General features: G+C 32.3%; 1 protein-coding gene across 9 annotated transcripts in view; it reads right to left on the bottom strand.

The window, feature by feature from the left end:
* ZC3H13 (zinc finger CCCH-type containing 13) overlaps positions 1 to 13,097 on the bottom strand; it is a 92,939-nt gene that overhangs the window by 66,294 nt on the left and 13,548 nt on the right. The gene's annotated exons all lie outside the window — the stretch shown is intronic.

Raw genomic sequence — 13,097 nt, 5'->3', positions numbered from 1 at the left:
GTATAGTTCAGTGGTAGAGAGCATGTGCTTAGCATGCATGAGGTCCTAGGTTCAATCCCCAGTACCTGTATTAAAAAATACATAAACCTAATTCCTACTCCTCCCCAACAAAAAAGCAAAATAACAATGAAAAGATTTAAAAAAAAAAAAAATCCTGACTATGAAAGACACTAACACACAAGGACATTAAGTGCTGAAAGTTCTTTCTGGGCATTACCAGACATAAAATTAGACTGCTTAAAAACACAAATTAATTTCTCTTTGAAGTCTTCTTTTTAAAGAACTCTAGTATATTAACTGCCCCTAAATTTTACAAATGTAGTATGAAGTCATGTTGTAAGCAGTACTTGCTAAATGACATACATAGTTTCTGATAAGACACTAGAGGCTGACAAAAATCATTAAAAGATTATATAATAGAACCAGCCATTACAAAATGGTTAATGGTCAAAAGAAGATAGAAAAAGGAAAAATTAATTAGCTCCTATTGTACATAAGACAAAAGGAGAAAAAGAAACACAACCTATTTTTATTCTTAAACTATACTTTGTGGAATATCCCATGCAACTTTTGAATGTTCTATGGATTAAACCCACTATAAATATACATTAGCACGTGCTATATCAAAAAAGGTTTATAGAAAGTTACCTCCAAATTACTGCATAATATATTCTGTGCCTTTTGTCTATAAAGTATCATACAACATCCAACTATAAATGTAGTTGAAAAGCAATAGTGCTGGTACTGAAAAATAATCTGCAAATTTGTAACAATATTTTTAACAGATTTAGACCCAGTGATGTAATAATCTCAATGAATTTAATTATTTATGTAAATATTTCTTAATATGTATGGTATATACTGAAATTATGTAATTTTTGCACTGCTTATTGTTTTTCAATATAACTCTGACACTGTTCCGAGATCATCCTGGAACATGTACATGCTGAAATACTTGTTAAAGAATTACAATCACAATATTTTAGCCAATACCCATGGGATGAGATATTTTAAGAATTCAGAATTATTTGGATTTTAAAATATATTACGTGGCAATGCCAACAGAGTCTGGAGCAGTACCTGTGATCAAATATACTAATACTTTTGCAGCAAAGCATGGATTCACCACCTGGGTAAAGACTAAAATAAGCTTTCTGTCAATTAAGATGAGGTTTTGTTGAAAAATCAGTCTATGCCTAAATTGCAAAAAATGCTTGGTTTTAAAAGTCTCTTACATTTCAGAAATGCAATGAATGATTGTAAACTTTAAGTTTCTTTCATTTTATTTCTACTTTAGATTATTCATATTAGTTTCTTAAACATTATATGTATGGATGTATTATTTATTATAAATTTTACTTTTAGCTAGTAAGGAGGCAGCACCAAGGATATGATCTAAAAAGAAGTGTTGACTGTATTTCAATAAAGAAATAAAAAGATTTAAAAAAAAAGAAGCGTTGAGGCTAAAAGAACTGAAAACCAATATAATAACTGGATTAACAACCATAATAATAAAGGTCTTTGAAGGAATATAATCCAACTTCCTACCCCATGTAGGAAAATTTTTCCTAAACTTTGCATAGTTATAGAAGTCCTCTATCAGAAGACTTCAGGGAAAACAAATTTACTCCCAAGGTCTCCACTGACAGCTTTCCACTGTTGCATCCTTTGCTCCCATTTTCAGACAGTTCTGATTATTAGAAGATCATTGCTTATACTGACTACAACTTTCTTATACCTCTGCAGAATTTCTATTAATTAGAACTAGTTTTGATCTCTGGAATTGTGCAAAACAAATCTAGTAATTCTTCCACATGATAGCTCTTTAAATATTTGAACACTGTTACTATATCTCCTGAATATCTTCTTTTATCAGGCCAAAGACACTCTACACATTGGTGGTACATTAACATTTCATGCTTTTCAAACCCTTCACTACTCTGTCATCTTCTCTGGGCATATTAATTATTCTTGTATTAACGAAATTGTTTTGCAGGGAAGGAGTTTGGGGTGGAATATAAGAAACTATAATCTTACAAGGTACATAAATTTAAACTACCATCTCACACAGAATGAAGTCTAGAAATAGGGTAAACGTCAAGGCTGGGTGATCTAGTAACACACTGAAATCATCAGAGACCAAATTTTCCTGCTGTTTTACTTTCTCACAGCTTTTCTGTTTCTAGTGTTGACTACACATTAAAGTCTATTTCTTTTATTACCATACTGACAAGCAATCTTGGTTCACCCAGTGTGTGCCTCTCTCCAATCAAAAAAATGAATTTTTTCCTTCAGTCTGAGTAAGCCAACTTCAGACACATGGCCAAATCTGAATCAAAACTGATATCAAGATAATAGCCACAGGCTAAATGACTTAGACCTGGTTCCTCAATCAACTGAATTAGCAAGGAGAACTGGATTTTTATGACTAGATTAGACTAATAAGGGCCCAGCAGTGAATCTAGGGTCAAATCTCCAAACCACAATGCAGCTACAAAATGAAAAAGTGAATGGACTCTGGGGAATTCAAAGTAATTTACACTATACCTTTGCTACTATGCTTCACCTCCTCAAAGATGTCACATTTCTGACAACTGCCTAGGCCATAACAAAACACAACCTAGTAAACATTTTCTCTGTTCACCTTTACTAATGCATTTTGGACCCTTCTTCTAAGGTCATTTCCCATCTTCCTGATGTATATATCCTTTTAAACATTCTCTGTGTAGTGAAGGTCTCCTGGAAGTCAACACTCTCAATTTTACCATAGAACCTCTTTATTACATCCTCATTCTTGAAAAACAGTTCTGCGAGGCACAGAACTACAGGCTCACAGATTTATTCCAGCTTTGAAACTATTATACCACTGTCTTTTGGCTTCCACTGTTGTTATTGGTGTTGTCAGTCTATCATTCTTTGTAGGAAGATTTGCCTTTTATCTCTGGGTGTTTCCAGTATTTTCTCTATGCCTCTTGTGCTTTGCACTTACAGTATAATATTCTACTTAAGAAGTATTGTGCTTTCTGTACCTGCAGGCTTATATCAACTATAGAAAATTCTCAGCACTATTTCTTTCAAAACCACCCTTCCCATATTCTATTTTCCTGAGATTCCAAATAGATGTACATTAGATTTTCTAAGTACTTCCCCCACATCTTTGAACGTCGTCAGTATTTTCTATAATCTTGTTTTTATGAGCTGCATTCTGGACAAATTCTTCACCTTCATCTTCCAATTTATCAATTCTCTCTTCACAGGTGGGCCCAAGGCTTAGTCTCTGACCAGCTCTGATATTTGTAAAAGCCTTAAAGTCACTACCAGCTTTCATATATGCTGCTCAATCCTTGGTTTCAACACGTTCTCTGTTTTACTTTCTTTGTTTTGCTGTTCTTTTGCATTCTTGAGAAAGCAATGATGCATTAAAAATGTATATTTTGTTGCTCATTCAGGATCTAACTGTATTGTAGAGGGAGGACCCTCAGAGTATATAGTCCATAATAATGCTGAAAGGGGAAGCTAAGATTAACACTTCTTTAGCAATCATATCAAACTTTGCCTATTGTTCAAAGTATAGTCAACTATTGCCCCTTGGACTTATCCACAATTATTGACAAATCAAGCCACTTCAATGCCATACTAGTGCAACTGACATTTTGAGCCTAAGATCAAGTCTATATTTACCCCTAAGATAAGTTTCTACATGGTTAATGGCTGGGAAGAGTATAATGTATATAAGATATATTAGATGACACAAAGAAGATGGGCAAGGAAAAAAAACCTACTTCAACTACCTCTTCCATTTATCATCCATATAATCTCACCTCTTACGCTGGATTCCCTGCATCTTTCCAAAATTACTTGAAGAAACTTCCTTTGAAATTAATTGATAAATACTATCTCAGAACATTTAGTCAAAGAATGACTCAATTATTTCTATACCAAAAGTTTTTATTAATATTCCTTTAAAAACATTTATATAATTTGTCCATTACTAGACTAAAGCTGCTGCCATTCATAGTTAATAATTCCCTATTTATTATAGAAAAGAACATTAAATTTTTAGACATTCAATGTTTTACAAAGTTATTTTTCTTTCTTATCTTTTATTTTTAAAAAATGATTCCAAATTCTATTGCTCTGAAAATATTCTTAATTTCACAGAACACTAACATTATCAGTGAATTCCTGAATGTTCTTTCAGCAGCTCTAGAGTTAAAAGTTAATGTTAATCCAAAGTTTTCTTATGTCATTTACTACCATATATTATATCAAAGCTATCAAAAATTCAAAAAGCTATTATTAATTTTAAAAAGATTGTGGTTCTTTCTCACCCTAGTGTTTTCAAATCTTTTCAACTGGACACTTCTGCTCAAGGCTGAAAACTTTAAATAATGAAAAACAATGCTCCACTGCAGTTTTTGGCCTGAACATAAGCCCAACAACAAGCCTATGGCTTTAGGATAGATATAATCGACATTTTGCAATTTTTAAATGATTCACAAAATGTGCAACTTCAGATCCTTTTAATATTATAGACAGACAGTAAAGAAACTTAGATCTGCACTTAGGAAACTATAGTTTATTTTGTTTATTCTATACTGAAGAAAAATCCCATAATAGGGTTATCAGAGATTTTCATTTATGAAGTGGTCACAAAAATTGTATTAGCTTGTCTCAGAATAAGCAAAGCCACAAATAAACAAATAAGATTATAAACTTCAAAAAACACTCAACAGATAACAAAAATCAAGTCATCTACAAACACTGCATTTTAAAAACCACAATGAAGATAGAATAGTTATTAACCTATCTATATATCCAGTAATACAGTACTGAAGAGCACAAACCATAGGAGATGGAGAGAGAACACTAGACAGAAACATACTAGTAAGATACTTTAAAAGACATTCTCAAGCCAAGATAGATCAAGTAGACAAAGATATGAAAAATACAGATCAAAACAACAGATGTTTTAGATACGCTTTAGAACCTGAAAACCAAAAACAAAAAGAAAGAAAGAAAACATACCTTCTGTTCAAGGACAGAGAAAATTCAGAAAGACTGACCACATCTTAGGCCACAAAGAAAATCTCATCAAATTTTAAAAATACATAGAGAAATAAAACAGAAGTTTTTTTTTTTAATTAAAAGAACACACATACACACAAAAGGTTCTTCAACCTGAAAAATTTTAAACATGCCATTAAGCAATCATTAAATCACAGGTGAAATACAAACCTAAAGAGAATTCCTTAAAAATAGTGACAATGAAGCATGATACATGAGATCCATGGAATTCAGCTAAAGCAGTTATCAGAAAAATGCTTATAGCATTAAATACTAATATAATTAAATACTGATACATGAAAATAAAGAAATAAATGCTCAACAAATTCAAAAAGAAAAGGAATACAGTAAACCAAAGAAGGAATTAATAAAGAAAAGAGAAAGAAATGTGTTAGAAAAGAGAAAGAATAAATATATAAATCCAAAAGCTGATTCTTTGAAAATAAACAAATCATTGACTAACCTAATGAAGAAAAAAGGGAAAAAACACAAGTATTCAAAATCTGGTATGATAAAGTAAAAACAGCTAGTAAACAGAGAAAAATGAAAAACATGAGATTTCTTCATACAACTCTATGCAAACAAGTTTAAAAACCAAGATACATAATTTTCTAGAAAAACAACTTAACTAAGTAACTAAACAGAGTCAAGAGTCTAATTTCCACTGAAAAAATAAATTACCTAAAGAACTTCTTCATAAAGTAGAACCAGACTCAGGTGGTTTTACATGGGAATTCTACCAAACCTTTCAAGATCAGAAAATCCCAATACCACTTAAAATATTCCAGAGCAAAGAATTAGGAATATTTTGTTATTATAAGGTACTTGGACTATCTGTGAAGTGCTATAGCGTTAGTTGAAAGTAGACTTGAATTAGTTGTAAATGTAATTGCAACTCTAGGGCAACAACTAAAAAAAGGTAAAAAATAACAAGTATAGTTGATATGCTAAGAAAAGAGGGAAAAAGGAATAATACAATCCAAACTATAAAAGGCACAAAAAGATTGGAAGACAAAAACCAGGAACAAAAAACGATGGTATAACAAATAGAAATCAGCAACAATTACAGTAGGTATTAGTACAACTGTATCAATAATTACTTTAAAAATTAATGGGCTAAACACAAATTAAAACAAAGAGATTATCAGAGTGGATCTAACAACAGTGTCAAAATATATGAAGTAAAAACTAGTATCACTGCAAGGAGAAATACATGATCCACTAATACAGCTGGAGACTTTAACATCCCTCTAAGAGAAATATGGAGATCCAGCAGGCAGAAAATTAGCAAGAACACAGCTGAAACCAAAAGCATCATCAATCTACTGAATATAACTCACATCTATAAACTACCTCATCCAATGATAGTAGAACATACATTCTTCTCAAGCTCACATGGAACATTCACCAAGATAGACCATATTCTGGACCAAAAAACACACTTTTAAAAGAACAGAAATCATATAACGTATGCTCTCAGACCACAATGGAATTATAACTAGAAATCAATAAAAGAAAGATAGCTGGATAATCCCAAAGTATGTGGAGATTAAACAACACACTTATGGTGGGGAGGGTGTAACTCAGTGGTAGAGTGCTTGCTTAGTATGCATGAAGTCCTCAGTTCAATCCCCAGTACCTCCATTAAAAATCATCACCACCACCACCACCACCACCACCACCACCACCATCATCATCATCATCATCATCATCATCATCATCATCATCATCATCATCATCATCACACTTCTAAGTAATACATAGGTCAAAGAAGAAATCTCAAGAGAAATTTCAAAATATTTCAAATGAAATGAAAATAAAATACAATTTATCAAACTTTGTGGGATGTAGTGAAAGCAGAGCTTAGAGAAAACTTTATAGCAATGAATCTATACAGTAGAAAAGAAAACTCTAAAATCAATGATCTAAGTTTCCACTTTAGAAAACTAGAAAAAGAAAAGCAACTAAAGTCTAAAGTAAGCAAATGAAAAATAACAAAAATTAGAGTAGAAATCAATGGAACTGAAAATAAGAAATCAACAGAGAAAAATCAACAAATACAAAAGCCAGTTCCTTGAAAAGATCAAGCCTCTACTCAGGCTAACTAAGAAAGAAGAGAGAAAATATAAATTATCAATATCAGAAAGAAAAGAGGAGACATCACTACAGAATCCAAGGATGTTTAAAAGACAATAAAGAAATACTATGAACAATGCTATGTCCACAAATATGATAACCTAGATGAAATGGACTAATTACTTGAAAGACACAAAACTCACACATCAGGAATAGACAATCTGAATAGATTTATATCTACTAAGGATATTGAATCAAGAATAATCTTTCAAAACAAAAAGCACCAGGTCCATATGAGTTCACCCATGATTCTATCAAACATTTAAGAAAGAAATTACACCAGTTTTCTACAATCTCTTCCAGAAGACAGAAGCAAAGAAAATACTTCCTGACTTATCCTGAGACCAGCATTAATACTTAAGTATCTAATACCAGACCAGATGAAGACACTACAAGAAAAAAAAAGAAACAGATCAATATGTCTCATGAACATAGATGCAAAAATCCTGAACATATTAGCAAAATACTAGCAAATCAAATCCAACAACATATAAAAAGAATTAAACACCAAAAATGAGATTTATACAAGGTACGCAAGGCTGGTTTAATATTCAAAAATCAATTAACATAATCTGTCACATCAACAGACTAAAAAAGAAAAATCACATCATCATATTAATAGAGAAAAAGCATTTGACAAAATCCAACAGCCATTTGTGATAAAAAAAAAAAAAAACTCTTAGCAAACTAGAAATAGAGGAAAACTTCTACTTGATAAAGAACATCTATACAAAACCTATAGTGAACATCGTAACCAAGAAACTGGAAGCTTTCTTACTAACATCAGGAACAAAATAATGATGTCCCTCCCCTCTTACCATTGCTTTTCAACATCATAGTGGAAGTCTTAGCTAATGCAATAAAACAAGAAAATGAAATAGAAGTATACAGATTGAGAAGGAAGAAACAAGCATCTCCATTCACAGATGACATGACTGTTTATGTAGAAATTCTGAAAGAACTGACAAATCTGTATGTTGTTTTGGGTAGTACGGGTATTTTAACAATACTAATTCTTCCAATTCACGAGTATGGTATAGGTCTTTCACCTCCTTGGTTAAATTTATTCCTATGCATTTTATTCTTTGTGATGCAATTGTAAACAGAACTATTTTCTTAATTTCTCTTTCTGGTAGATCATTACTAGTATATAGAAATGCTACAGATTTCTGTATATTAATGTTGTATCCTGCAACATTACTGAATTCATTTTTTAGTTCTAATAGGTTTTTTGGTGGAGTCTTTGGGGTTCTCTATGTACAGTATCATGTCATCTGCAAACAATCATGCATACATATGTTAAAGTGGCAGGATAATTCAGTAACTTAACTTAGGTTATCTATAGGGAAAAAAGTAGAGCAATCAAGAGATAAAAGGTAGACTTTTCTGAAAGTAACCTGTTATGCAGATTTAACTTTAAAATCATTAAATGCCTTATTAGCACAGTAGGCATAAGCCTCATAACTGAAACCACGGAAATGTTTTACATATCTAAAAAACAAAGTTAAAATTGAAAAATCCTAAAACTAAGATCAAAATGAAATAAATCAATTCAATATACCAATTTTGTGGTTTAACCACATAGACAACTGTTCAAGAGACTCAAAATGCAATAATTTGATGATATATTCCTAACAAACACATTTCACAGATATTTCCCTCACTTAGGATATATCCTAAGAACTACAAAGACATCTTAAACTGTTCTAAGTAATCATATCATTAGTAATACTATTGTTAATTGTTATTCTGGACCTATTAAATATAAGATAATGCAAATGAATGTCAACAGGGATTATTCAGCAAAAGAGAAAACTGATATAACCGTAGAATCAAAGAATTAGGTTAAAGTCCTGCAATTCTATATTTGAATTATTTGAACTCAAGTTTGTTTGCATGTTTTTAAAGAGAAGATACATATATATTTCCTACGTGAAATACAATGAAAAGCCCTAAAAATGACTAATCTAGTGGTTTCCAACAGCAGTGGTCCTGAATACTATCTCCCAATTAAAGAACCAGGGTTGTAGGGGAAAAAGGCTAATTCCAAGTAGAGGGTATAAAAATACACACAATGAGCTGGGAACATCTTATCTTAACAGAAACAAACTATCAAGGACTACTGAGGCTGTGTCAATACAAGGCAAGATATAACGGGACTTCATCAAAATTAAAAATTATTTTTAAATACACCACGAAGAAAATGAAAAGGCAAGTCACATACCAGGAAAACATATTTACAATACATATATCCTACAAATGACTGGTGGTATTCAGAACATGTAAGAACCACAAATCTGTAATAAGATAAATAGTCCAATTTATAAGCAAAAGACATAGACACTCCATGAATGACTGAAAAATTGTGCTGAACACTAGAATTTGACACAACATTGTAAAATGATTATAAATCAATAAAAATGTTAAGAAAAAAAAAGACATAGACATTTCACAAAAAATATATAAAAGGACGATAAACACATTAAAAAATGCTCAACATCACTAATCATCAAGAAATGCAAATTAAAAATCAGTATACTACCCACTGAAATAATGCCAAATGTTAGCAGGAATGTAGAGTAACTGAAACCCTCATACACTGTGGGCTGAAATGTAAAATGGAATAACTACTGTACAACTATTTGGCAGTTTCTTAAAAGTTACACATACCATATGACTCAGCAATTCCACTTCTAGGTATTTACCCACAGAAAACAAGTATCTACACAAAGACTTGTACACAAATGTTCATAGCAGCTTTATTCATAACAGTCAAAAACCAGAAAACAACTCTAATGTCTATCAACTGGGGGATGGATAAACAAATTTTGATATATCCATATAACAGGACACTAGTTCACAATAAAAGGAACAAATTATTGATACTTACTGCAACATAGCTGCATTTCAAAAGTATTTTGCTAAAAGAACTAAGACACAAGAATATATTTATCTGATTCCATTGTAGTGACAGATCAGAAGTTGTCAGGAGCCTAGTTTGGGAGGGGACTGACTCTAAAAGGACATGAAGATATGTTCTGGGTTGAAGGAAATGTTCTTGTATCTTGATTGTGGTGGTGGTTTTAAAGGTGTGTACATTTGTCAAGACTCAAATGGCACATTTAAAATGAATGTTTTATTGTTTGCAAATTATTTACAATAAAGTAAATTTTTAAAAAATGCTCAGGATCTAACATAAAGACCTCCCATAACCTAAGGAAGGGACATTTGAATAACAACAAAAAGAATGGAAGAAAAATAGTGGTACTAGATTAGAGACATCAATAAGAACTCATGGTTAGCTTAACATAGATACAGATGGTTACTAGTAATATTTATAGGTAAGTGTGTGTATGTATATGTATATGTATATGTATATATGTGTATATATATATATACACGTGTGTGTACGTGTGTGTGTATATATATGTGTGTGTGTATGCATGTGTATATATATATATATAAAAAGGTTACTATACACACATTTATTTCTTTGCTCTGTCAGCTGAGAGGGCCTAAAACAAACACCACCCCAGTAGGAACAAACACACCCAGCACCCAGATTTTAGATCTCTCTTGCTCCTAGCCATCAGAGAAAAAGCCCATTCTATCCACACGGAGAGAAACAGGTCTCCAGTTGACTGTCAGCATCAACAGTCAAGAGAGTGAAGAAATCTTCAAATGATTCCAGTACTTTAGCCGAGGTCCCAGACATAAAGGAAGATCTAAGCCATGACTACTGTATCCTTTCTGATTTCCTGACAGAATCCATGAACAAAATAAATGGTTGTTTTATGCCAAGGTTTAGAAACTGGAATTTCTTTTAATGCTATCAAAAATACATTTGCAGATCATATCAGGCTAAAAATGTATTAATTTTTTATATGAAATGAACATTTTTATCTACATTTAAAAATCACTATAATCATTCCAGTACTATACACTATCAAATTTCTACCAGGTGGTATATATTATATTTCTATTTATACCCTTACCCTTCTGTCGTAAATCTTTCCCTTTGAAGCAGATAAACAACACTCATCGGTTCTACTTAATCCTACAGAGAATCACTTTTTTAATTTTTAGTTTGGTGACTCTCTGCTCTTCGTGTTTTACATTACTGTGTTTTATTCTTTCCAAAGAATTTTCACAAGTACATCCTCACTTGGTTCTCACCATAACTTGTGACATACTGGTGCAGGTATCTTTATGTTAGAGGTAAAAGGCAAAGCCAAGAGACTTAACTCAGGATAGTCAGTAAATCTGTTAATAAGGCCTGCTAACTTAAAGTCCTCCACTGCATCAGTCAGCTTTGTATAACAGATATAGTCCTATCTCCTCCCTTAGTCAGTATCACTTTTTCCTCATCTAGCCAGAAATATCAAGATAGAGAAAAAGAACAAAGTAGGGGATTGGCTGGGGAGGATGAGGAGGGGGTGCACAGTAGGAGAGACAGGAATTGAACTGTGTAAGTAACTATGAAGCAAAAGTAATCATTATGTGTATAGTCTGGGAGTTAGAGTTCCCGGAGACAGGAAGCTGCATGCTAGAAATTAGTTCTCAATTCAGAACATCAGAGAACCAAGCATTAAGGGTAGGTAAAGATCTGTTTTAGTGTGTAAAATCATAATCAATGATAGACTATAAAATATCTGAAAAAGGCTGGAAGCTGAGTAATCAACTTGAGATTCAGCTAAAGACGGCAATCTGAAAAAGTAATCTGCATAGTAGTCATCTTAAACAGATCCAGAGTGGAGGAGAGAATAAATATCAAGACTAAATAGATTCTCTGAAGATAAGTCATCAGGTTGAGGTAGGGTAGGAAATAGGAGCAAATGATAAAAATGACCCTTTGAAAAAATACTGGACAAGGAAAAAGGAGTATCATTCTGAAGTCTCAAAAGAAAAACTTCTGAAAATGACTTATTATTGAGACCAGAGAAGGTCATTAAAATGACAGATTAAGAAAAAATATTTTTAAATATATTATACACATCAGTTGAAACATTATTCCAACTGTTTTAATTTCACATATGAGAGAGCAAGCAGATTAACAAAAAAGATAAAATCATGAAAAATACTGGAGATGGATGATGGTAATGACTGCATAACAATGTGAATGTACTTAACATCACTGAACTGTACACTTAAAAATGTTTAAAATGGTAAATTTATATATATGTTTTACAATTTAAAAAAGAAAAAAATTTTGAAGATCAATATATACAAATAAACTTAGACCACTGCCCATCTGCTCTGAGGTAAGATTTTAGGTGAGCAAAGGATGCGCACCTCACATCTCTAAATCCTAAACTAGATATTGTCCCACACTGATGAATTGTTTAATCCTTTCTTGAATGTAGCTGCAAAGCTTCTCCGAAGAGACAGGTTTCCCGCATAGCACATGCATGCCCTGATCACCAACAAATGCTTGAATAGTCCTCCTATCTGATTCTATATTCAGAGGTCTAATTTTGCTTTCAAGGCTGTTTTCTTTATGCTTGAATTACATAAAATAGCAAGCCTCTGCTATAGAAGAAAAAATTATTACATTTGAAAAGTTCTACAGACTGATTCAAAGTACCTAGTACAATAAAAACACATAAATTGTTTCATAAATGTTTTAAAATACTATTATTGTCCGTGCAAGTAAAACAGTGCCAAAAATTAGTTGTCCATGGTGCCATGAGCCTAGTGTACTACAGGGACCACAAGGCAATTCTCTCTCCTTTCCATCTCAGTTAATGGCATGGGAAGCCTGTATTTAGGCTTAACACCTCCCCTCCACTTCTTTTGGTAATCAAATCCTATTGACTCCACCTCAAAGAAGCCTCTTACTGTTTAAATTCAGTTCCATTATGTTAAGTTTGACTCAGCTCACCTACACCAGCCAG

Source organism: Camelus bactrianus, chromosome 14, assembly GCF_048773025.1.
Source record: "Camelus bactrianus isolate YW-2024 breed Bactrian camel chromosome 14, ASM4877302v1, whole genome shotgun sequence".
NCBI lineage: Eukaryota > Metazoa > Chordata > Mammalia > Artiodactyla > Camelidae > Camelus > Camelus bactrianus.
Note: the sequence above shows the minus strand (reverse complement) of the source record. Positions and strands in the feature narration are given on the sequence as shown.